This window comes from Electrophorus electricus, chromosome 13 (assembly GCF_013358815.1).
Source record: "Electrophorus electricus isolate fEleEle1 chromosome 13, fEleEle1.pri, whole genome shotgun sequence".
Classification (NCBI taxonomy): Eukaryota; Metazoa; Chordata; class Actinopteri; order Gymnotiformes; family Gymnotidae; genus Electrophorus; species Electrophorus electricus.
This window is the reverse complement of record NC_049547.1, coordinates 4,916,546-4,942,035: the sequence shown is the minus strand read 5'-3', so window position 1 is coordinate 4,942,035 and position 25,490 is coordinate 4,916,546.

Here is a 25,490-nt window from a genome sequence, read left to right as displayed (position 1 = left end):
ACTGCTCATAGAGTATATGTGAAATACACGGCCCATAGAGTATATGTGAAGTACACTGCCCATAGAGTATATGTGAAGTACACTGCCCCTAGAGTATATGTGAAGTACACGGCCCATAGAGTATATGTGAAGTACACTGCCCATAGAGGATATATAAACTACACTGCCCATAGAATATATGTGAAGTACACTGCCCATAGAGTATATGTGAAGTACACTGCCCATAGAGTATATGTGAAGTACACTGCCCATAGAGTATATATGAAGTACACGGCCCATAGAGTATATGTGAAGTACACTGCCCATACAGGATATGTCAAAATACATTTTTACTCTCAAGTGGGCAAATTTGTAAATTTATTTAATTGTAATGCATCTCTAAAGTCAATTACATAAATTACATTTTTGTATGCTCTGATGATATAGACCACTCAGAAAATGAACTCTGTTCTGACAGTGCTCTCATATTCTGATTGTTCCACAATCAAATTACGGTGCTGTTGTCATTACCTGTTTAGATGTACAATTTTGACAAAGATTTCTGTCTGTACCAGTTACCTGGTCAAACACCAGACATTTACAGGATCTCTGAAATATTCCAGTGTCTCTTCAAATTTGATTCTCCGGTAGATCGTGAAAAATGTACTGCTGGCATTTTAAAACAAGCCATTGAGTGTCCTAGAGCATCCACAAAGACCTGGATTTCTCTGTTTTTCAGAGATCGACACCCGCTTACTTTTACAGCCACCAGATGGCGGCAGACACTGCCAAACCCACTAATGGGTAGGCACGACCATCGAGTTGGTTTGTTTTTCAAATGCAAGCATTACAAAGAACCAAAATTCCGCAGACTTCACTCTAGACATTACGGAAGGGCATGTCGGCATTTCAAAGTGTAACCATTTTCATTTAATAGCAGAAGAAAAGTAGGGAAAAAAAATATGTAAATGAACAAATATCCATGATTTAGTACTAGAAAGGAAAGTAGGCTATCGGTATTATTTATAGCCTGGCTTTATTTGGGTTTGCTGATGAGATGGCTGAGGACATTCAGGATTCCTGAGGTCCCTCTTTTGTTACCTCATACTTGTGCAAACACACACGTGCCTAAAATGCTTGAAAAAAGAAAATAAACATTAATGTTTACAAACTTTAGAGCATTAAATGTATAAGAGATTTTATCTACACCCATATAATCAATTATAAAAATGAATTAATATAATAGCTACTGAGTAATTGTTTATTCCATCCATCCTTGGAGTAGTGAGAAACTACACTTTGTGCTTCATAGTCAAATGACACATTCAATGCAACACATTTCAATGATGGTTATAAATAAAAGTCTTCTCGAACTGTTTCTTTTTTTGTGCTATCTTATAGACTTGTTCTTTGTAACTGTGTAAAACCAGTACACATGCTGACTGGACCTTGGATCCTATAATCTTTCAAATACTCTTTCCGAATGTTTAATCCTGTTTAAATGGCTGATACAGCCCTGATGCAGATATTCTTTGGTGGTGTAGACTATGCCATAACATGTTTGATTGAAAGTTTGGAAATACTGATATCTGATATTAAAACTGTTTAAACACAAATCCTCACCACAATGCTCCAGAATGCCATACTGAAGCCATTAGCTATTTGCAGGTCCGTGGCTGGCCATTAGAGGGAGCTCAAGCACCGCAGAAATCTCACGTGAACCAAATCAGCCCACCCACTCCTACACTGAAATCGCATTGTAAATTCATCACATCGATTTTCTTAGATGAGATTAAAGCATACACGTCCAAGTACAGTCTGCTAAGACAGCAAGACATTTTTGACATACTTTTAAATTCAGTACATTTGTCCACAACCACATCCCTAAATGAATCATGCATAGTTGTGTCCCTTCAAATGTATGATAAATAAGCCTTCAAAAGCCCAAATAAATCATTTCAAACATATGAAACTCACACACCTTAATAAGGTATGGGATGTAGAACAATGGACTTACCCTTTAAGCATGATGATGTCGATGATGACGATGATGATGATGATGATGATGATGATGATGAAGATGAGGAGGAGGCACATGATGGACTCTAGTATCTTTGCCTCTAGCAAAGATACTTTCAGATGAAAAAAAATTCCGAAGACCTAAAACAAAAGACTCACTTCCCTTTCTCTGTCTAGTTTACCATAATCTATTAAAACCATGAATCACAGTCCTAGTCCCAGTGTTGACAGCTGGCATTAGCATTAAGGCATGCTGGACAGAGGACTGGCAGAATGACACTGGTGGCAGTAAAAACATTCATTTCGGTTTGAATCATCATTCAACCAATTCAGACTTTTTTTATTTGCACATAAATGACCATAGTCAGTGACCATCTGATTAAAGGTAACATTCTTAAAATTATAAAGTGACAGCACTGTCACTCAATTTGCTCAAAAAAATGTGATGGAGAAATTCTGATGGAGAAAGCTGGTTTGAAGCCCTTAACAGTAAAAGAAGAGTACTTTTCTCTGAGGCACTACAACATATTATTTTTTTATCAAGTGTAAGTAAATATTATATATAAATCACATTCCAACCAACTTGTGTTGACCAAAGTGCCATATGTAAAAAAGCCAAAACCACCTATTACCACCAGTTCACTGCTCTAGACAAGAGAAAGCACGTGTAATAAAGTTTCATTAAATAAAATCACTGTACAGATTCAGACTATGATCATCATAGGTTAAAGTGACTGTCATGTCAACGTACATAATTTTTGAGAAACTGTTGTCCACGTTCTTTCTCACAAGGTACATATGGCTTCTAATTTCAGCTCATATAGCATGCATTATTAGGAAGTGTGCTCTAATGGCTGTGAGTGGTGTGGGACTGGGACCAGGTCCGGTGCCTGAAGTGTTACACCTGAGCTTGCTCAGCTGTGCCCATAAACACATCTGTTGGACAAGGTTTGTTGGAGAAGTTTGCTCCTGGCTCCATGATGAACACAGTTATCAGCACTAGTCTGCCACTGGAATTTAGCTAAGCAACTTGTTTACAACAAATGCCGAGGTGACATTTATTTGTGTTCTTTGTACAACTTTTTTTCATGTTTGATTTACACACTACGAGCAACTTAGACCTTTTATAAGGCACCCTATGTGCCAAGACATTTGTATAAATTATACCGAGAACGCTTAGTGTGGCTCCTGTAATTCCATAATTCATGTCTTCACCGTGCACCTGTGTTGCTATAGTTCCATTTCTCAGATGGTATGTGGCAGTAATCAGAGGAGATCCCGCACACAGATAAGCTCTCTCTTGGCCATTCAACCATCTACAGCTTCCAGCCATGCACCTGTACCACTCCTCTTGCTGCTGCTCCAGCGCAGTCTGTGTGCTCCGTTTGGAGCTTCTCATAAAAAAAACCTCTCACAAGTCGACACAAGCCTTTCCAAAATGGGGCTTCAACAAAGAAGCCATCAGCAAATCTTCATATTTGTAGATAACGTCTAGGGGTTGTGGGGAAAGTTGCTTCCCAAAACAGACCATACCTCAACTTCGATCGCCATGTTGACAGTCCGATTCAATCTCCCCAGCTCCAAGAAGCAGAGAGCAAAGTTATTGCTCTGCTCTGACCCTAGTAGGGGCAAAAATCAAACTTTAGAAAAGGATGCATGTGTTTGGTGACCATAAGGGGAGAAATGGCAGCCTGACTTTGGAATGACAATGTGCCAAAGGCAAGCAGTGTCATCTGGCCCAGATAAAGGCCACGTGACCCCAAAGTCAGCGTTCAGTCCAGCATTTTGTGCTATAGCAATCTTTTCAGCAGGCTCCATTTTTCTCGCATTAGTCTATTTTTGGCGGGTCTCGACGCACCGCTCCGGGCCGCTCCCAGCCATAAGTAGGCTTATTCTCTTTAGCGCTGAATTTAATGATGCTTGAATGTGCACCCTCTTACATGCGTGGCCCCTGTCACCAGAAAACTTTTTGAGAAGCAAGTTAACAGACCGTGAAAGGGCAGCACAGATGGCAACATCCTAGGTGGTAATTATCCAGCACCTCCTTGGAAACGGGGGGGGGGGGGGGGGACGATAGAGGGAAAAAGAGAAGGTAAAAACACAAGATGGGTGTTGCCATCAGGTCAGTTTCTGACACGTCAAATCAAATGAGCAGGGCCCTATGGGGGCCGAGACAGGGCCTGATGTCATAGGTCACATCGGCCAATAATAGGATGATTTCTGGCTTCAGTGCTTCAGCTGCCTCAGAGGAGTGTTCCTTTTAAGCACTGAATCGGGAGTCGCCTAAATGTTTGTTTTTGAGGTCTTCTTTCTTTTTTTGTTTGTTTGTGCGCTTGTTTGTTTTCACATGTGTATGTTTTACGAATTAGCTGTCTCTGATGAGCTCATGATTCACCTCATAGCGAGGCTGCAATTAACCGAAGTGTCTCTGTATGGGATGTGCAGCTCTAATAGGCACACTTATGTGACATTAGGCAACCAGAGACTGTTCTGAAGAGCTTAAACGTTTATTTTGGTTCGGCTTTATTAAAACCGAAGGTGGCGGCTCATTTGAATCATGCCCTTTTATTTATTTTTTTAAATTGGGCATGGGGTGGGTGGGGGGGTGTTATCGGGTCAATATTCTACCAGGTGATAACCCCCCACCCCCCGCTGCATGAGCTCCCATGCAAAAATATGTTAATACTTCCCATATTAAAATCTTTGTCTGCTTGTCATTCTCACATGGGGCACATCAAAGCCATATGACCCGATTTTGCACCTGCTGTTTAATTAAATTTACAAGACAGACACACTCTCCACTCCTGGTGATATACAAATCAGTTTTTATTACCCCAGCCCTGTGATTTACAAGGCAATTGACTGTTGGGTGGAGATGGCACATGCCAGGATGGTCCCCCGGAAGAGAGGCAGGCGACAGTAGGAGCCCGTCACGTCCATGCTTTGGGAGCACGCTAATGCAGGGCCCGCACAATGGAGACATCGGCGTGAGAGCCCAGCAGAGCGTGGAAATCCTGTAGATGTTTTTTTTTAGTAGGGAAAAATCACTCTCTGTATTTTGTTTTAGCTAATGAGGAGTAAGTATCCCTCAGGGAAGAATGAGAACCTTTCACATAGAAGGAAAAAGTGTAAATACAGAATATTTTTTAGAGGAAAAAAACATGTTAACTGGACAAGTGAGATATATACCATTACAGGTTACAGGTTTTGGGCTAAAGTTTGATATATATATATATATATATATATATATATATATATATATGATCTGCCACTCTGCATGAAAAGAATAAACATACATAAAGGTGCAAAGTCAAATAATCTATTCGCATTCTTTGAAATTGTGAGTTTCCTATGAGACTGCAATGATGCAAATCATCATTAACTCCCTCTGTGCATGTTCGATCCCCCTGAAATCCCACCTTCCCCACTCAGGGTAAAAAGCCTTCGGTATGTTGGTGCCAGGCATCGTTTGTGGTCGCGTGCGATTCTGGGGCGTGGCCCTGGACGCAGCGGAGCGTGTGTCTCAGCCAATCCATAATAGATGATGAAATTTGGCAAGCGTTTGGGCCTTATGGCCCATTCTTCCTCCTGCAGCTGCTTGTTTTCCCACAACTCATCTGTGCTGACCAAGTTGTGTTTGTGCTTGACTCTGTGTGTGTGTGTGTGTGTGTGTGTGTGTGTGTGTGTGTGTCCGTACGTCACTGGCTTTGCCCACGAGCACTTCACCAGCAACTTCCCTTCCTTCAATATGTCAGCCATGAGGATCGGTTTTTGGAGGTCCCCTTCTCTGGGGGACAGCGAGGACAGAAGCTTTGAAGGTGTATCCTTGACTGCTGGCGGAACAGTGCACACTGCGTTTTAGGTTGGCTAGTGCAGAGGCCAGTGGGGAGGGGGGCCGAATGTTTGTCCTGTTCATTAGTGAATGATCGCTTACACTCTCACTAGGCCTGTAACTAATGCCCTGTTTGCTATGTGATTTTTTTGCCTTCTGTGAATCAGTAAAAGCCTGTGTATCACTAAAAAGCAAATTCCGTGTGTGCGCACGTGCACACTCCTGTGCACGCAAGTTCGCTTGTACTGCATGTCCATTAGCTAGCTATGGCATTCTTTGTTGGGTGCCATGCTATACAGAGAGAAGTGGAACGCCATGCCCCGTTCCTCCTCTCTTGCTCAATGTGACTCACTGTGTCCCAGGCACCAAGCGCCACAGAGGTGAAGAGCCACCGCAGGTGAAAAGCCACCGCAGGCCCAGTAGGCTCCCAGCTCCCTGCCTCTTTCATGGCCATTGCAGCTGACGTTCTGTATTTCAAACTCTTTGTGGGTGTCAGCCTTAAAATCCAAGGGCCTTTAAAGTGACCGAAATGAGTCAACCGGTCAATCAAATCAGCAGTGATTGACGTATCTAATATGAATGCAAACGAAGCTGCACTGACTGCTTGGGGGCTGTTAATATTCAAGAGGGGAAACATTTTCTCCATTAGCTTCTCCTTTGCCCAAACCGTCTGCGTTGCCGGAGGAAGGTGCTGATTGATGGTCACAGGCAGGGTCAGCATGGCGATGCGTGGCAGCAAGTTGCTGATCAGCAGCTGTTTCGTCCACCAAGCGAGGCCAAGGGAGACGTTGTGGAGGTGGGGTGGGTGTTGGAGGGTGGGTGGTGTGGTGAAGCAGTGTTCCACTCTTCCACTTACCCTTCAGGCAGACCAGGTGTCTCCAGCCCTGCGCTGTGTCATCCCCCCCAACTTGGCACGGCGCTTCGAAACAGGTCCACTTCATTGTTCCACCGCTCTCCCCCAGGGGTGGGCACAAATTAATGCACGTACAGCCACGCCGTGCGGGCGGAGGGGTAGGAGAAAAAACAACACGCCTGGAAAACCGTCGCCCGGAGCCTGGACGTGGGGCAGGAGAGAGAAATTCTGCTGAATAGAAATGAGAGTGGGAGTCAGAGAAAGCCAGAGAGGCACACAGGAGAGCTCCATTTGTTAAGGTGCAGGTGCAGAATTTGAGTGAATGCCAGGTTGCACTCCTGGTTTTTGGTTCTATATTAACAGTCAGCTTTTTTTTCCATGTCTCTCTCTCTCTCTCTCTCTCTCTCTCTCTCTCTCTCTCTCTCTCTCTCTCTCTATTATTACAATACAGGCCCTGTTTCAATGCTTGTTCCAGTTTTTTTTCCTGTTGTATTGTCTTAAAGTTTCAGTTAAAGTGTGATCTAAGTGTTAAAGCATGCAATGGGTGTTATGAGAGGTCTTGTTTAACCTCTTGTTGTTAGGTGAAGGTGTTCAATTCTCAAACAGACTCAAACTCAGACTTACTTCAGCAGCAATAATCATGCAGAGAAACTGAAGAGAGACTAAAGATTGTGATTTTTAAAAAATATATCTTTTTTTGGCTTAGTGTTTATATATATATATATATATATATATATATATATATATATATATATATATTAGCGTTTTTATATATATATATATATATATATAAATATAAATGTTTATATATTTATATATATATATTAGTGTTTATATATATATATATAAATGTTTATATATTTATATATATATATGTGTATATATATATATTAGTGTGTATATATATATATAATATATATAAAAACACTAAGCCAAAATTTTTTTTTTTTTTCAAAATCACAATCTTTAGTCTCTGACTTAGTTATTAATCTTAAAACACGAGATTGTTTACTTTCTTATCTTTTACAGAAAGTTTGTACATCCATTTTTATTCACATTTTCATCCCATTTAGGTATCTTAGCTTCTAATCATTAATCTTTGCCTGTATCACACTACAGCAGCACCGATGTGGAGGAGCGAATGCTACATGTTTTGAAGTCTGACACTTTTATTTATTCATTCATTTATTTATTTTTTATTTATTGCACCACAAAGACAAAGCGAGGCAGAGTGTCTCAGTGCATTCAGAGGAGAGAGTGCACACCACTCGCTACGTGACTGTGTTGATGCCCAGCTGACACAGACATCGTGCCGTGAGAGAGAGCGTTTGGTCCTTGTTGCGGCGCTCAAGCTCCCCCTCACGAACTGTCTTCGTTATGTGCTAGAGGTCGGATTTGCCGTAGGCTGGCACTTTTTATTTGTACAAGCATGTGGTGTAGAGAGCATGAATGTTAAACTTAGATTGAAAAAACTGTGACTGTGTGTACAGAAGGGCTCCAGGGTATCCGTGTTCGCTGCAACTTTTCTTGTGAAGAAACAGCCGCTTTGCTGACGCTAATGTCTGTTTGTGGATCAGCTAGGACCTGTGCTTCAGAGAGCAAGGTTAAAAGTGCTCACCCTTGATTATGGGAGCCACCCACCAGAAGCCACACCAAGGATGAGAGTCTGAAACTTCCCTAATGTTTATGCGACAATATTTACGAGTCCTTTAATTTGCTGAATTTTTCTTCGTTTGCTGCTAGGGCCTAAACAAGAGTAGATAAGCAGAGCACTGACTGTGATGGTCAATTCCACGTACGCATGCATGCACAGTTAATAACCTGCACTGCCATCTCCATACAGTAGTGTTTGCTTCAGCTTGTGTTTTGTCATTGGTGTTTATTTTTTGGCTTAGCAGAATTTGCTAAAAACAGGTACATTTTTAAAAGACTAGCCCAAGTGCTAAAAGTGCTGACCAGATTTTGAACCACTCAACCTTGTTAAATCACTCTGGCTTGTCGAACACATCCAAAAACCACAGCCTGCTACTGCATCCTGCTTGAGGAGACACAGGCTTTTTCGAAAGTTTCCGGAAAAGTGTCTAATTGCTGTGGACTTTTGCAACTTTGATGATGACAGTTGGTGTGGGAGTCGTATGGGCTGCACTCGAAATTAAATAAAACAAGAGGCGGGAGTTGGATGACAGCTTTAGCAGGGCAGGGCATGAGTCTTCTCTTCTGTCTCAGGGAACAAGTGTAGCCCAGCACCAAACATTGGCAGCTACAGACCACAGCTTGGAGGCAATGAGAGAAAAATAACTTCTGTCAAAGAAAAGGCGACAACAAAGGAGGAAAACACTCATGTCTGCACTGTGGTCCTCATTATTTTGTGATTTCGTAATCAAGACAACGGGATCTGATCTACAAACCACGGACAGCTGGTCCATTTCCACCGCTGAGCCTGCTGGGATTTGTAGTTCTTTCTCCGCGACATGTGCGAATCCCTACTGTCCCTTCCCTTGCTCTCAATAACAGCTACACTTGTTTTTATGGGGTAGACAGGATGCGCACACTATGTACTTGGGTCCTGCTTTGCTGCTGTGATTGGATAAATAAACAATGAGATTTACTTTGAAGGGCTGGGTGCGAAAATTCAAAAGGACCGTTTAGTAATCTGGGCTGTGTCCTTGCGTCGGCTCCTTATTTCATTTCAATGGGTTCGTCGATGCTGTACTGCGAGATGCAGATTGCGCTGTTCCCCCCCCCCCCACCCCCGTCCCTCAAGTGAGACGTAAAAAGCGAGGCACCCATCTGCCGAGCAGATTTCTGCAGCCCCTGAAAGCTTTGGCAAGCAGAGGGAAAAGGATGGGAGGAGAGGAGAGGAGAGGAGAGGGACAGCACGCAGCTCAGCTGTCACCAGACCCAAACGGTCACGAACCACAGTGCCGGTCGTGGCTGCTATACCAACCTGGCCAATCAGATCTTTCAAATCTGGAAACACCAACTACTTAAGTGAAATATCCACTCAAGATATGTACACCGCTTAAGGCTGGATTTGTAGTTAATGAAGGTTAACATTTCAAGGTATACAAAACCCAGGGACATTCTGCAGGTATGGTTTGATTCACCAGAAGCCAACATACAATATGTCCCAGTTGTTGGCTACAAGTGAACAACACATTCGATTGAAACAATCACTTAGTCAGCCTGGAATATGCCAGGGCTTCTGCTTGTAACACGGTCTTCTTTGTCTGCGCTTCCACACACTGGGTCTCATCTAGGCTACCGTGCTCCCCTGTTGGGTGTCTGATAACTGTGACAGGGGTTAAGGCTGTCGAGCAGAGAGGGTGTTGGCTAAGACTTCCTGTTCACACCTGCCACTCCTTGGTGAGCTGTACATGCGTTTCCACACAGCCAGTACACTTGCAGAAGGAGAGCGAAAGCAACAGAGCTCAACGCAACCTCGCACCAGCATCCAGAGGACTTGACTGTGCTAATGCTACTACAATTATTTCAGGGAAAAAATGAAGCATTCATACGTATGACAGACACCCTCTGTTTCCAGGCTACAGGGTTTAAAATGGGCAGGTTGTTAGAAACTGATGTTAGAATCTAGGAGGAGCGTCTCTAGATAGGTGCTGCGTATCTTAATTCTCATGGGTATTCATTGCAGCTCACATTTCAAACAGAATTCATGGATATGGCAAGTTATAAATTAGTTACCATTGATGCAAATACACAGAAAACTAAACATTTGTGTTAAGGCAATTTTATTAAGCATTCACAGTTACAACATTATTAAAAGTGAAAAAGCTACAAATCAAAATTTGTAAAAAAAAATATAAAAAACAAAAATTGGATTTCATCAGCACACAGTAGCAAAATACATCTCAGTCTTGACAACACTGCTTGTGGCTCAGTAATTCCACAATGCACAGCAGTTGCAAACGGCTCATGACATAACACACTATATTTATAATACTATATTTGTGATGTACTGTATGTGCTTGGGGCCGATGTTAAGCTCAAGCTGTTGAAATGGGATCCATAATGCCTTGAGCACTCTAAATGATCAGGAACTGTAAAAGGTACATGGGTGAGCACGTGTTTTTGCAGTATTTTGTCTGATAATTTTTTCTGATAATTTTTAGGCTGCATGCTTACAAAAAACAACCAAACATTTAACCTAGACTTTACCCTTGTCAAAGATAGCAGATTCCATGTAATTCAGTACATAGAATATGTAATTCAAGCTATATAGAACAAAAGCATTCTGAATGAGTATGCCATCCTTTCATAAAGTTCAAAGGACTGCATAGAGTAGATTCCTGTGTATATTTGTGGACAGAACCATGTGGAGAGTCAATGGGGGTTGGTGATAAGTAGGATAAAAATCTATGTGCTCATTAAAGCATACAATCCTTAAAGGAACCACCATTTCTCCAAACTTTGTATAAGCTCCTAGCTAGATTTTTTTTATATGATTGGGTTTGCTGTGAGACTGTTTTACACTTCCAGACTGTTTCAGAGTGCTTCAGGCCGCTTCAGGCTGTTTCTGACTGTGTCAGGCTGTTTCAGACTGTTTCAGACTGTCAGGCTGTTTCAGGCAATTGTCAAAGCCCCTTGGAAACATGCTGTCACTATTTTTCTACTTAAAAGAGCTGATACTCAGTGCTATCTATAAAAAATGCTGAAAATACTCAATAATTGCATAAAGATTGTCAGAAATTCTTAGTTCTCAAGTCTGATCGACAATCACAAAGATTTTTTAATTTTTTTTAAAAATTATAAACAGAATAATTAAATCTTCCTTGAACATTTTTCCTGAATTCATCTCTGATTAATTGGTCATTCCCCCATCACACAAGAATGAAAACATCCACTATTTCCTCAAGTTGCCCTCTAGATACTAATTAACTTTATAATCATATTTTAGCTCATTATTGGCTAATGTCATGAATATTGCCAATCACTGATCCACGTAGTCTCAAAACAGCAAATGTCAGGCCTGATGAAGACAACGAATCATGACTTCAGAAATGATATTTATCATGGATGTCTCAGAACTTCCTGTAGTTAAACACAGATATGAGGTCCTAGTTACAGGAAGTGAGAGTCACAGAAGGCTATGTTTGATTACTCAGCTTCCTCTGTGAAGGCAAAGAACTTTTGTGAAGAATCCAGCAGTCATTTTGACAGCCTCAGTAACCACATCAGTGAAGCCTGCAAAGCCACGTAATAACATGTCTACAATATTTCTGAGGTTCAGGATTTTTCTCCATTGCTAATTTGCATATGCCTTTGTTACATTTAGACTGGATTCCTGTAATGCTGAATGCTGTCTCATCTGGCCCACACAAGAGCGCTGGTAATTGTTTGAAATGAGTTCAGAATGCTTCTTCTGGATCGTGTTACAATAGCCACCAGATCCCTTCATTGGCTACCCATATCTTTCTGAATTTCAGATTTTTATTTTAAGATTAATTTCTTCTTTAAATATCTTTATGGCCCCAAGCATTGTAATTCTCAAAAACATCTAAAAATGCACTTATTTAATATTGCATTGTTTGACTTTTTATTGACATGTTTGACTTTTATTCTAATATTTGCATTTTCTAGTCTTCTTTTATTATTATTTGTTTGTACTTGTGATTTATTCATTGTGTAAAGTACTTTTATTAATTAGTTTGAAATGTGGTACAAAAATAAAATGTATTATTATTAAGTCAAGTCTAGTCAAATGTATTTATATAGCGCTTTTTGCAACAGATGTTGTCACAAAGCAGCTTTACAAATGTCCAAGTCCAAGCCCCCAGTGAGCAAGCCAAGGACGACAGTGGCGAGGAAAAACTCCCTAGAGCATGAGGAAGAAACTGTGAGAGGAACCAACACTCAAAGGGGGCCCATCCTCCCCTGGCCAGTCACCATGGTTATTATTATTATTATTATTATTATTATTTAATGTCATTTAGATGTCATACAATAAATTGTTACATTATTACATCTATATTTTCGTGATTTTACATATTTTGTAATGAAATTGTGATTTCTATGAGATTTGTAGACAGGTTGGCTTTGCTGAGTTGTCATCGGAGGAAGTCCTGCAGCACAAAAAGCCCATAAAAGAAAACCAGCTACTAATTGGCTTTTAGGAATAATTACCTAAAAAGCAACAGCCAGAGTTCTGTGACAGGAGGAATAACTAATGGTTTTATATGAATCTGTAAAACACAAAGTTATCAAAGAAACCTCTCTTTTCCACATACTATAGAAGGAAATTAACGTTCTCTTGATATTACACTGCCTATCTTTGCTCTGAAGGATAGTGGGCCAGTTTTCAGGGAGGGGGAGAGTTATTGTAGTTATTGAAAAGTGTTTGTGGAGAAAAAAAATACGAGGAGCCCATTCCCTTTATCCCCATAGAGGGACAATAGGTTCTCACTCAAGATAAATGTCTCTTCCACCACCCATACAGGCTCACAGCAAGAGGATGTTGTCTCTGCTCTTATCATTAGTGTTGCACACATACACATGCACACACACGCGCACACACACACACACACACACACACGCACACACACGCACACTCACACACACACACACACACACACACACACACACACGGTTCTCTCTCTAGAACAATTAGCTTTATGCTGGGGCTGAGCTTGTGAAATGTCATTCAGTGGAGTAAACTGGTTATTATATCACAAAGACTGCAGCTGAGTCAATTATATTGGGCAAAGGGGTGAGTGTGTGAGAGAGGGGCAGGAGAGAGGAACAGCCAGAGAGAGAGAAAATTTCAAATTAAATCAGGAGCGTTTACATGGGGCCCAGATTGAGGGCCCCCCCCAGGTTCAGTATGAGTAGATTTGTTCTGAATTGGTACACTCTGGTACACAAGCAAAAATAACACATACCCACAAGACGCTATTTCACACTTGAATTCGTGTTTAAGAGGAATAATTATCCATTTCTGAATTACACTTGATAGAAAACAGATTCAGCAGAGAATTACAGAGTACTATAAAACAATCAGACCACAAGGTTCATGTGCTCTCACACGAACAGTGTTGAATGTGTACATAGCAAGGCCCAACTAAGGCAAACCAGCAACGGCCGTTATCTAGCCAAACTCACTGTATCAGTGGCACTTTTCTGTGTTTGTCAGCACAACCGGATGAGGCTCTGTGCACCAGGCCATTTGGAGCCCCAGCACCACCTTCACCACCACCGCGCCCCCTTCTCACCTGCCTGTCTTCTCGGACAGATGTGGGCAGCCCACTCGCTCTCTCCCCGTGGCGATCCCGAGGGGCCGGGCCCCGCCGAGGCACCACCACAAATGCCAGCGTGCGCCCACCTGGGATTGTACCCCCCCACCGTTCCTTTCTGCCCATGCCACCCCACCCCACCCGGCCCCTGGTGGCACCTGATATGCTGGCATCATTGTCACACTAGGCCCTGGCCACTCACCCCTGACGGGAACACAGTGGCATGCAGCCCACCAGAGTACGTGGGCAGGTACCGATAATATTGTTAATCATGCAGAATGGCGAACGGGCCGCTCAGAACAAAGAAGGCGCCGGCCGTGCAGTGATGGGAAAATGCCCCCCTTCTCCCTCGCTTTCTGTCTCTTCTTCCCTCTGTCTCACTCTCCCTCACGCCGCTTAAGCGTGGAGAAATTTTCATTTCGCTATTTTTTACCTCACAGCGCCTATCTGCCAAGGTGTTCCGTCCTGATAGAGTAGAACTGAGGGTTCCGCCTTTTGCAGGAGGAGTATGAATCACGCAAGAAAAAAAAACCCCTCCCTCCTTCCCTCCTCCTGTGCCCGTTTCTAATCTAACTTGCAAAACAATGAGTGCACATTGCTCCGAAATCTCAACATTGTTTCGCCCCTGTTTCTGTTCGTCTGGATACTCAGAGATATTCTACAGGAGTGCTTTGTAAAATGAGATAAGATTTCCCCCCTGCCGCCTCCCTCCCTGCAAACATATTTAATTTCTCAAATATTTTAAATGGGCTGAATATGCCCAACTGGGTGTGTGGAGGACTGTCTACTTATATTTCATATTTTGTGTCACATCCCATTAACATAGTATTTGAGGAAAGCCTCATCTTTTCACACACACAATAGAAGTCTACATCCTCAATGGTGGCTTGCAAAGCTGCATAAAAGAAGCTACCAGATTACAGGAGAGTGAAACTTCTGTAAACTGTGTTAAAAACGGCTTTTCAAACTTTGGAGCCAGAGAGAAATGAAATGAAATGCTCTTTTTGTGCCGCTAAACCGACTGTCAGTGACATTAAAAAAACAGCCTTTAAAAAAAGAAAAGAAACCTCACTTCAGCTTCTACAATAATGCTGAATTCAAGGGCTTTTTACAAATTAAACTCATCAAGGAGAGATGATCCTTGCAAAAGGCAATGGACGATACAAAATGTTCAGACGCAGTAAAGGGTAAGAAAGGCATCTTTTCTGAAAACAAGCATTAAGATGCAAAGTGAGTTTAATAAATGCTTTTAATTTACTGCCACGCAACTGGATCATTATTTAATATTTGTCATTTTTCCCTTTATCCTTGTGCTGATGGAATGCATTCTTCAGTGCCTGATTCCAGACAGAGCATAGAATTCTACTCACACAATACTGCTTTTCCACCCCCCCCCCCACGAGCTCCGGACTGGCGTTAGCACGTCGCTCCCTCCCTCCCTCCCTCCCTCCCTCCCCTTCTCCGTGCCGGCAGCGCTCCGGCTGTCGGCTCCGGCCGCCGGCCGCAGATTGAGTGACAGTGGCAGCAGCTCCGGTACATCTGGGGTGCGACTGGAGCTGGGAGTGGAGCAGAGGATGTGTCACAGGCGGTGTGCGGGCGCGGGGGCCCACTCGTTTACACCTGACGCTGCATCCATATTCATGGGGCGCGGACAGCGTCCCCGGCCAGACACACACCGCAGCCGGCACTCGGCGCCTCCACTCCCCATCCCCGCCGCCTCCATCAGCGCCACCACCTCCGCCCCCTGGTTCCGAGATAACGGCAGGCTGTAACCGGAGAGATATGCTCTCAGCATGGCCGCCGCGCCGCGTTTGGTTTGGCGCCACGGACGGAAACACTGGCGGTTCAAGATGACTCCATCTCCTACAAGGGATATTTGCCTCTGAGTTGCAAGGTTGAGAGAGTAACAGAGGTTGTTGCTGCCTCATTAAAATGCGCTAACTAACCTTAACTAACTGCCAGCCATGTGAACACTGGCATGACCCAGTGAACTTAAATTCCTCCAGCCATGCAATAGTTGTCACTGCATATCGACATATGAGGGCTCAGTTTATGGCTCTAAAAAATGTCTTCTTGGTGCTCAAAAGTGCCCATTATGGGCAGTTTCTCTCGTTGAGGATGAGAGGTGGGAATCTGAGAGGAAGTCACAGGAGCACGGCTGGCCGGTTGGCTTCACACTCACTCTGATCGCAGTCCAGATCCAGTCAGACAAGCAGAAGTGCTGGAGAATGGGACTTTAATTAAGGCCTACACTGGAGAGGACATTGTGCTGAAAGTCCACTTCTGAGTGGTCTTTGGAGGGAAGACTGTCGAATATGGATATTGCCCTGGTAAAATTAAAAAAGAGGCTCATATATTTTATGGCTATTTGAAAGCATGCATGCAGATTTTAGGGGCGATGGCAGGGTTCGTTCCTATACTGGCAGCACTGTGCCATGATTCTCCAGTTTCCCACCGTTCTTTCCTGTGGAATCAGTTTAGGCTTATGTATTGACAGCACAGATGGCAAGACACTAAAACAGTGGTCACGCTCAAAAATGCCGCATAGCATACCGACTGAGAATTGTCTTCTCAACCTCCTCCTCTGACGCGCTCACAGCCAAAGGAGTCTCGATAATCTCCTACCTCTCTGACGAAGGCATGTGGATAACAAGACCCCCGAAAGTACATGAAAGTACACGCAAAGCCCCCGCCCCCGCCCCGCCCCCACTGACACATCTGCGCTGACCTTAAAAGGAAGAGTGCGGCGCAACATCTGGCTCATCAGCTGGAGCCTATGCATCAGCGGGCAGTGGGACACACTGGGACGGGTCTGGCTGCTGCCTCTGACAGCAACAGTTAATTTCCAACATAATCAATTTATGTGCAGCTCCATAATAGCCATCTGTGTGCCACAGAGGAGGTAGAGATTCGGAGGAGTGAAGCGGTTCCTCTCAGGAAAAAAAAAACAAAACAAGTTCAGGCCAAAAGAAAGGCAGGTCCAACTCCACCATATGGAATTTAAGGCTGGCTGCGTGGGATTAGCGTGGGATATTTTACAAGTAAGATTAGCGAGTGGTTACGCAGTGACTTTGGGCTAGTTATGTATTTTTTTCCCTGCACACAGCGCATGATATTAGCAAACGCTCCTGAGCAACTGGGGGACAGCCTGCCTGAAGGAGGAATCTTTGCGTTTTATTTCCAAGCCCAGCACTGAGGCTGAAATATCATCAGCTCACCTGCAATGACGCGGCCCTCTAACAAGGTTACCCCTTATGGCAACTGGTGACATTCGCAACCTCCTCCAGCAGCGGTGTCAAAATTTAGCGAGGAGCGTGCCACTCAGGCAGGCCTGATTCACCTCCCTGAGCCAATTACACGCACCACTGTCATGGCACAATGCAGGGAGCAGCCAGCGCGCAGACGCCTGCCGCCCATGCCACGCACCACCGGGCATTAAAACTGGATCACACTCGTGACCTGTAACCCCGACGCATGCCATCAGAGCGGGAGACAGGACAGGGCAGTGGCCAGTGTCTTGGCACACTTCGACCTTTACCACACACCCAAGGTGGAACCACAGTAGCCCACACTGGGGAGAGGTACTGGTGTGAAATTAAAAACACAGTCGCTCTGGGATTGGGAACAAAGAATCGCTGAGTTTCTTGCCTCTCCTCATCGCACTCTGCCATTATCCCTACTAACCATGTGAGCAATTTCATTTCAATCAGAATAGCCAAGAGAGTCAGTCACATCCGTCACTGGAATGAAGGAAGAGTCGCCTTCTTTATCTGGGCAGTTTTCAACATGCACACGCAAACGCAAATTAAAACCTTTTTTAAATCCTCCGCATATTGAAGGCTCTGTCTGCATTACAAGGAATTCAGCGTTCCAGCGTCTCATTCGCCGGCGCAGACCCCGCCACAGCGCTGGGTGTCCTTGCAAAGGCTGCAAATACATTCTCCCTTCTCGCCTAATTGACATGCGAAGAATCTCAGCAGCTGGGAGCCACTCGGAGAGACCCAACACAACCCTGGCCACCTGGACATAATAGCCATCAGCTGTCACCATCACCACCACGCTTTGTCAGGACTGCATTACAATACCACCCCCTACCACCCCACCACCACCACCACCTCCTACCCCCCTCCTACCACCACCACCACCTCCTACCCCCCTCCTACCACCACCACCACCTCCTACCCCCCTCCTACCACCACCACCTCCCACCACCACCACCTCCTACCACCACGCCCTCCTACCACCACCACCACCACCTCCTACCCCCCTCCTACCCCCACCACCACCTCCTCCCTCCACCACCACCACCTCCCACCACCACCACCTCCTACCACCACGCCCTCCTACCACCACCACCACCACCTCCTACCCCCCTCCTACCACCACCACCACCTCCTCCTACCCCCCTCCTACCACCACCACCACCTCCTCCCTCCACCACCACCACCTCCCACCACCACCACCTCCTACCACCACGCCCTCCTACCACCACCACCACCACCTCCTACCCCCCTCCTACCACCACCACCACCTCCTCCCTCCACCACCACCACCTCCCACCACCACCACCTCCTACCACCACGCCCTCCTACCACCACCACCACCACCTCCTACCCCCCTCCTACCACCACCACCACCTCCTCCTACCCCCCTCCTACCACCACCACCACCTCCTCCCTCCACCACCACCACCTCCCACCACCACCACCTCCTACCACCACGCCCTCCTACCACCACCACCACCACCTCCTACCCCCCTCCTACCACCACCACCACCTCCTCCCTCCACCACCACCACCTCCCACCACCACCACCTCCTACCACCACGCCCTCCTACCACCACCACCACCACCTCCTACCCCCCTCCTACCACCACCACCACCTCCTCCCTCCACCACCACCATCTCCCACCACCACCACCTCCTACCACCACGCCCTCCTACCACCACCACCACCACCTCCTACCCCCCTCCTACCACCACCACCACCTCCTCCCTCCACCACCACCACCTCCCACCACCACCACCTCCTACCACCACGCCCTCCTACCACCACCACCACCACCTCCTACCCCCCTCCTACCACCACCACCACCTCCTCCTACCCCCCTCCTACCACCACCACCACCTCCTCCCTCCACCACCACCACCTCCCACCACCACCACCTCCTACCACCACGCCCTCCTACCACCACCACCACCACCTCCTACCCCCCTCCTACCACCACCACCACCTCCTCCCTCCACCACCACCACCTCCCACCACCACCACCTCCTCCCTCCACCACCACCACCACCACCTCCTACCCCCCTCCTACCACCACCACCACCTCCTCCCTCCACCACCACCACCTCCCACCACCACCACCTCCTACCACCACGCCCTCCTACCACCACCACCACCACCTCCTACCCCCCTCCTACCACCACCACCACCTCCTCCTACCCCCCTCCTACCACCACCACCACCTCCTCCCTCCACCACCACCACCTCCCACCACCACCACCTCCTACCACCACGCCCTCCTACCACCACCACCACCACCTCCTACCCCCCTCCTACCACCACCACCACCTCCTCCCTCCACCACCACCACCTCCCACCACCACCTCCTACCACCACGCCCTCCTACCACCACCACCACCACCTCCTACCCCCCTCCTACCACCACCACCACCTCCTCCCTCCACCACCACCACCTCCCACCACCACCACCTCCTACCACCACGCCCTCCTACCACCACCACCATCATCTCCTACCCCCTCCCACCACCCCCCCCGCCTACCACCACCACCACCCCACCACAACCACCCCCCACCACCACCACCCCCTTCTCCTACCACCACCCCCACCCCTTTTGTATCTCATAGAGATGGCTGCCGATGTCTGTCCCCTTCTAGCCGCACATAGAAAAGATATTTCAAAGGTTTGAGATTTAATATATGCAAGGCATATATAATATATATATATAATATATGCAAGGCATAATTACAGTTTGCTGTAAATTAACTAGTACAAGTCTAGTCAATTTTGTTTCATGTATATTGTTCGTGGTTACGAGACGTTATTTCTGTGAAGATCTGCAAAGCATATGAGTGAAATTTTCAGTCTGTATGCATAATATTGATTCCATTCTCAACCCTTGTTCACAAGATGACATATTTCCCCCCTCATCTTCAATTCAGGAATCACTTTCTCTCCCACTTTCCTATCAGAAATCCTTTGATTTCTGTCCTGCTTCTCAATTCTTCATGGAACTCTGCATTTCAAAGAGGCTCCCTTTTTTCTTCTGAGGTAAAGAGCTTGCCAAGCATATGAGAGAGACTGTCCATCCGAGGTTAGCTGATTTCAGCTCAGCTTCACTCACCTCCGATCCAGGTCAATACTGATGGCGTGCGAGGACTTGAAAGCCATGTGTCCTATGATTCCCACAAGCCTGATGTTTAACAGGCTTGATCAATGTGGTCTGGTGGATTCACAATAGAGCAGAGGAGAAGGCTCTCAAGGTACATGAAGACCAAAGCAGAGAACAGAAGTTCCACACAAATGAATGGTATGGCCCAGACTACAGGGAATGGCAGGGACAGGGAATTCTTAACTGGCTTGTCCCAGGGAACGGGGAGTGGGGTATGCTTTACACAGAAGACACAAGCTCGGTCCCAATCTACTCTGCAAGTCCCACAGGCAAAGACACAGCCCTTGCAAAGAAACGGAGACACGCCTCCTTTTGCTTGTTCCCGTTTCTTTATTTTTTTATAGTTCCATTTGCAAGTCACTGTTGACAAATCATTTACGGTTCTACGCGTTTCTTGAAGAGTCCCTTCGTAAGGACATGATGTTTTTGTGAAAGAACCGTTTTTATATGACTGCACATCCTCTTTATGTCATCCAGCAAATAATGAATTTATTCTGTATATACTGTATATATGCGTGAACCTGGAAGCCAGGGTGCATGATGCAATATGGTTGGGGTACGGGACCTGAGTCGGGGTTTGTTTAGAAGACACCTTGCTGGGGTATGGGACCTAGGTAGGGGTTTGGTTAGAAGATATCTTGCTGGGGTATGAGACTGGGTAAGGATTGGGTTTGGAAACCTCTGTTTGTGCTATAGAATCTGGGTAGGGGTTTGCCTGTAGTTAGAAGGTTTCTGGGAGATCTCAGGGAAAGGCCAATGGTGGCAATTAAGTGCCATTAGGCCCACGGTAAAAAAAAAAAAAAAGAATGAAAACATTGTTCTGTATATACTCTGTATCTTTTTGAATTAGATTCAGTATACATTTGGCCAACTAGACAATATTGGCTTCCTTGCTGTGAGCAAGCAGAAGCAGCAGTAAGTGACCGGGCCGTTGGTGATCTCACTGTTGTACACACTTTTCTTCTACGGCACATGCACTAAAGCTGGTGCAACTGGCTGTATCGTGTGTCCTATTCACATGGGACTTGGGAAGCGGTAGTGTCCCATGGTTGGGTTTTCTCTCAATCTGAACCAGCTGAACGCAATCAAGAGGGAGGAGTCCATGGCCGTACCTCAGATGCTCAGAGTTTGTTTGCCACAGCTGTCATAAACCTGTGCGGCAGGTCTGCACTGTAGTGTACAGACGCTTTTGGTCTGACCTGTAAAGAAGGATTTACTGATTGATGTTGTGTCTCAGACTGGAAGTGCTGATGTTTATTAGTAAACATAGAGCTGGCCAAGGTACATGTGGTAGTATTGATTAACAAAATGGTATGGATAGGTACGAAGAACAGTCTTGAAGTTTGAAGGTCCCGCACGTTTTGAAGGATGGACATTTTTGGCAACACAAAGAAGTGCTCACAAGAACATAACAAAGAAATGACTACTTCAGCATTTGTTTCCAATTATTTAAGAACCTACATATCTGACATGTATCTTCTACTTCTAAAAACAAACAAATAGACAAATAAAAACTGCGCATCTATAAAGCAACTGTTGCAGACAAGTTTTCTTTTGTGTCCAGGAACATTACTGAATATTGTATATATGTTTACATGTTTCATGTATCTCATTGTTCCTACTGAGTGTACGGTTTACACTGCCACAAGACAGGACCCACCCTAAATGGGGCCCTCACAGCCAGACCTCTCCGTCAACCTTAAGGTGACCATTTGATGGCCTGGCTTCTGCACTGCATTCAGTATGTTACAGTCATCTATTTGCGCTGGGTGCCCAGCGTACACAGAAAGAGCACACGGAACCAAGGAGGCAACCGGCGCGTTTGAGGAATTCGGGACTCCAACAATTTCCTGTTCTCTCTGAAAAGGGCCAAGCGGCACCTGGTCGGCACAGCTGTACTTCATTTGGAGAGCAATTTCAATGGAGCGGATTGGGAGACAGGTGGAGCGTGGCTGCCTTGTCATTAAGGACTGCAGAACGGCCCCCGTTTGGTAGACACATGGCACAGAGTTAATGCCTCTGAATGGGGCCGCCATGGCTGCTGATGCTGTTGCTGATTTCAGCTAAGTGCTGGCGACATCTAAAAAAGCAGCTCCAGCCAAAGAAAAAGACGCTTCCAGTTTTTCCCATCAATTAATGTTTTGGTTGCTAATTGTAAGATGATGTTAGTGGAAATAGTTTGTTGTTTAGGGGGTTGCTGACATATGCATTTTTTTGTTTCTTTCCATTCTCTCATGTACCACACATTTGCATGCACACACACACACACACACACACACACACACACACACACACACACACACACACACACACACACACGGAGTGCTAAAACAATGTTAGCATGCATCTTTTTGCAGGCTACTGCTACCTTCGCATACTACTGCGATGCAATTTCAAAGAAGCGCGAAACCAGGAGAGAAAAAAAAAAGGCTTTACGGCTCTCCACGTATGATGTAATTGACATCGACATGCATAGAGAAAACAGGGAGGGGAAAAAAAATGTCGGTGCAGGATCAAAGGCAAGTGCTTTACTGCCACATCAGAGCTCCCCTGCTGCATTTTGTATTCTACCAATCTGTCGAAACAGTCTGACAAATTCCTGTGATGGAGAGCTGTGCCCCTCCCCATTCCATAGCCTCATATGGGGCTGAGAGGTTTAGCGGCGCAATAGGAAAATGCACACATCCACCAAGGAAACAACTTTCACTGCATTTAGTAAAGCACCTGAGAAAAGTTGAGGAGTCGACGCTTTAGAGAAGAGATTGAAGGAGAGCTGTGTGTGATGCAGTCTTCCCTGAGGAGCCCTTTTAAAGGATAAGACCTTGAAGCAGACCTCTGAAAATGATGGAGTGAGATTTTTCTTATTCATTTTCTCATCACGTATTAGTACAGGGAAAGAAACAGAATTTTTTTCCCATTTTGTTAAAAATACAAAAATACTTTTGCTGGTGTTGGTGTTGCTTGGGCTTATTATATTCTTGACACTTTGCTGCTGTCCATTAATGCATTTTTTGCAAGTCCAGGAAATACATCACACTCCAAAAAGATGAGGTCTGTGGGAATGTTTACAAATATGTGGAAATATGTAAACATTTTTATCGTCACATGAGTTTATCAGTGGCTGACTGCTAGTTCTTTTAAACATTCTAAGGCAGTTTCTTTAACAATGGAACGAGCACTCATACGTACATGCATTCGCGTCCACACACACACACACACACACACACACACACACACACACACACACACACACACACACACACACACACACATACACACACACCGTCTGTATACAGCTGTCTTTATAGATAATAGCAGTGAGCCAGTGCGGATGCTCATCATGAGTTTGTGTCTCCCGGAGGAGGCCGATGCAGCATGTTCACTGGTAATGGGGATGTTTCTGTGTGTCTGCAGGCAGTGTGCGGTGAGCTATCAAAGATGGACAGAGAGAGAGAGAGAGAGAGAGAGAGAGAGAGAAGAGCTGCACCTGCCAGGCCTGCTATAACACTGCTGCTCACTTGCGCTCTCTGTATCTCTTTTTCTTTCTCTCTAGCTCTCTCGCTCTTTCTGTCTATCCACCTCTGGCATTCACAACCCACGAAGCTGCAACCTGCAGATGAGTCAGATACACACACACACACACACACACACGCGCACACACACCACATCTGCAGTGCATTAACACACATATATGCACGTATACACACACACCCACCCACACCCACACACACACACAGATGCACACACATGCACGTGTGCACGCCTACTCGCTGTCGTAGTCAACCGCGACACATCATTCTTGTGTCTGTTATGCTGTTGTCATATTTACAGTCTCCAGACTCGTCTGCCGGCAGACATTGACAGTAGCTGAGAGAGATGGGCCCAGGCAGGTGAACCGGCTGAAACATCGCCCCATGTGGCGTTCATGGGCGCCCGGCTCCAGCCAGGGGGTGGCGGAGGCATGAATGGTAGGGAAAACGTGGAAGAGAGTTGGGGGGGTGGGGGATTCACAGGGGGTGCTTGGCTGCTCCCCTCTTTCCTGTCAGATGCCTCGCGCACAGCCTGGGAGTGTGGCGAGTGTCTGTGTATGCCTGCGTGCATGTGTGTGTGTGTGTGTGTGTGTGTGTGTGTGTGTGGGCCTGAGTGCCTGTATGTGTGCGTGCGCGCGCGTGTGTTTGCGTGTGTCTGCGCGCGTGTCGACCCGGGTCCGCGGCTCGTCAGCAGCAGATGCGAGACCCTCATGTCAGAAGCAGGCAGTGGCCCGATGGTGCAGCAGAGCTCGCTCATACCTCATTGAGCCATCCCCCCCCCCCCCCCACCCCCCACTGCTCCCCCTCTTCCCTTCAGCAGATGGCGCGGTGCTGCGGGCGCTCCTCTTCCCGATAATTACCAGCCTTCGCCACAGATGGAAACGTCAGTCAGCCCCTCACAGGTCTCGGTTCCTGCCGCTGCCTCCGTCCACCGCCCCTCTCTACCTAGACGAGGTGCTGCCAAAGCGCGCGCCATGTGTTTGGTGACTGCTGACTAGGCAGGCCACAAAAGAGAGGAGGTTCATGAATTTGCATGCGGTGGGGGGGGGGGGGGTCGGGTCGTGCACGGCGGCCATCCCCCCCCCGGCACACTTGGCCCCCCCCGTTTCGGACGCCCAGATTCGGGCGGTGGCGTGGAGTGTGGAGGCATCCGTCTATCATTCCACCGGTACGGTGTCACGTACGTGCTGGATAACTGTAAGAAATGCATGCCTCCTTGACATTTCCTGTGTGTGAGGGGACATATTTAGAGGTTTAGGATAAGTGTGTTTGCAAAATGGATTAATTTGAACAGATGCCGGGGACTAACCCCCACTTATCTGCGATAAGGTGAGCAGATGTCCCGACTTGGCTGGGGCTCAATAAGAGTTTTATTACAGTGGTCTAAAGTATCCCAGGAGAGGCCCTGCAGAAGCAGTCGTGTGTAATCTACCCTCGCGCAAAAGTTGGCCGGCAGGTTGGCTTGCTTTGTTCAGCACGAAAGCGTGGTGTGAAAGCTCAGTCAGGGCCATCTGAAGCTTCAGATTCACAGTGGTCAGAATCCCGAGAGCTAAACCAGTCACTGTGTACTGTAACTGTACCCACAAACCCTTAGGTGCAAGCATGAAATCAAAT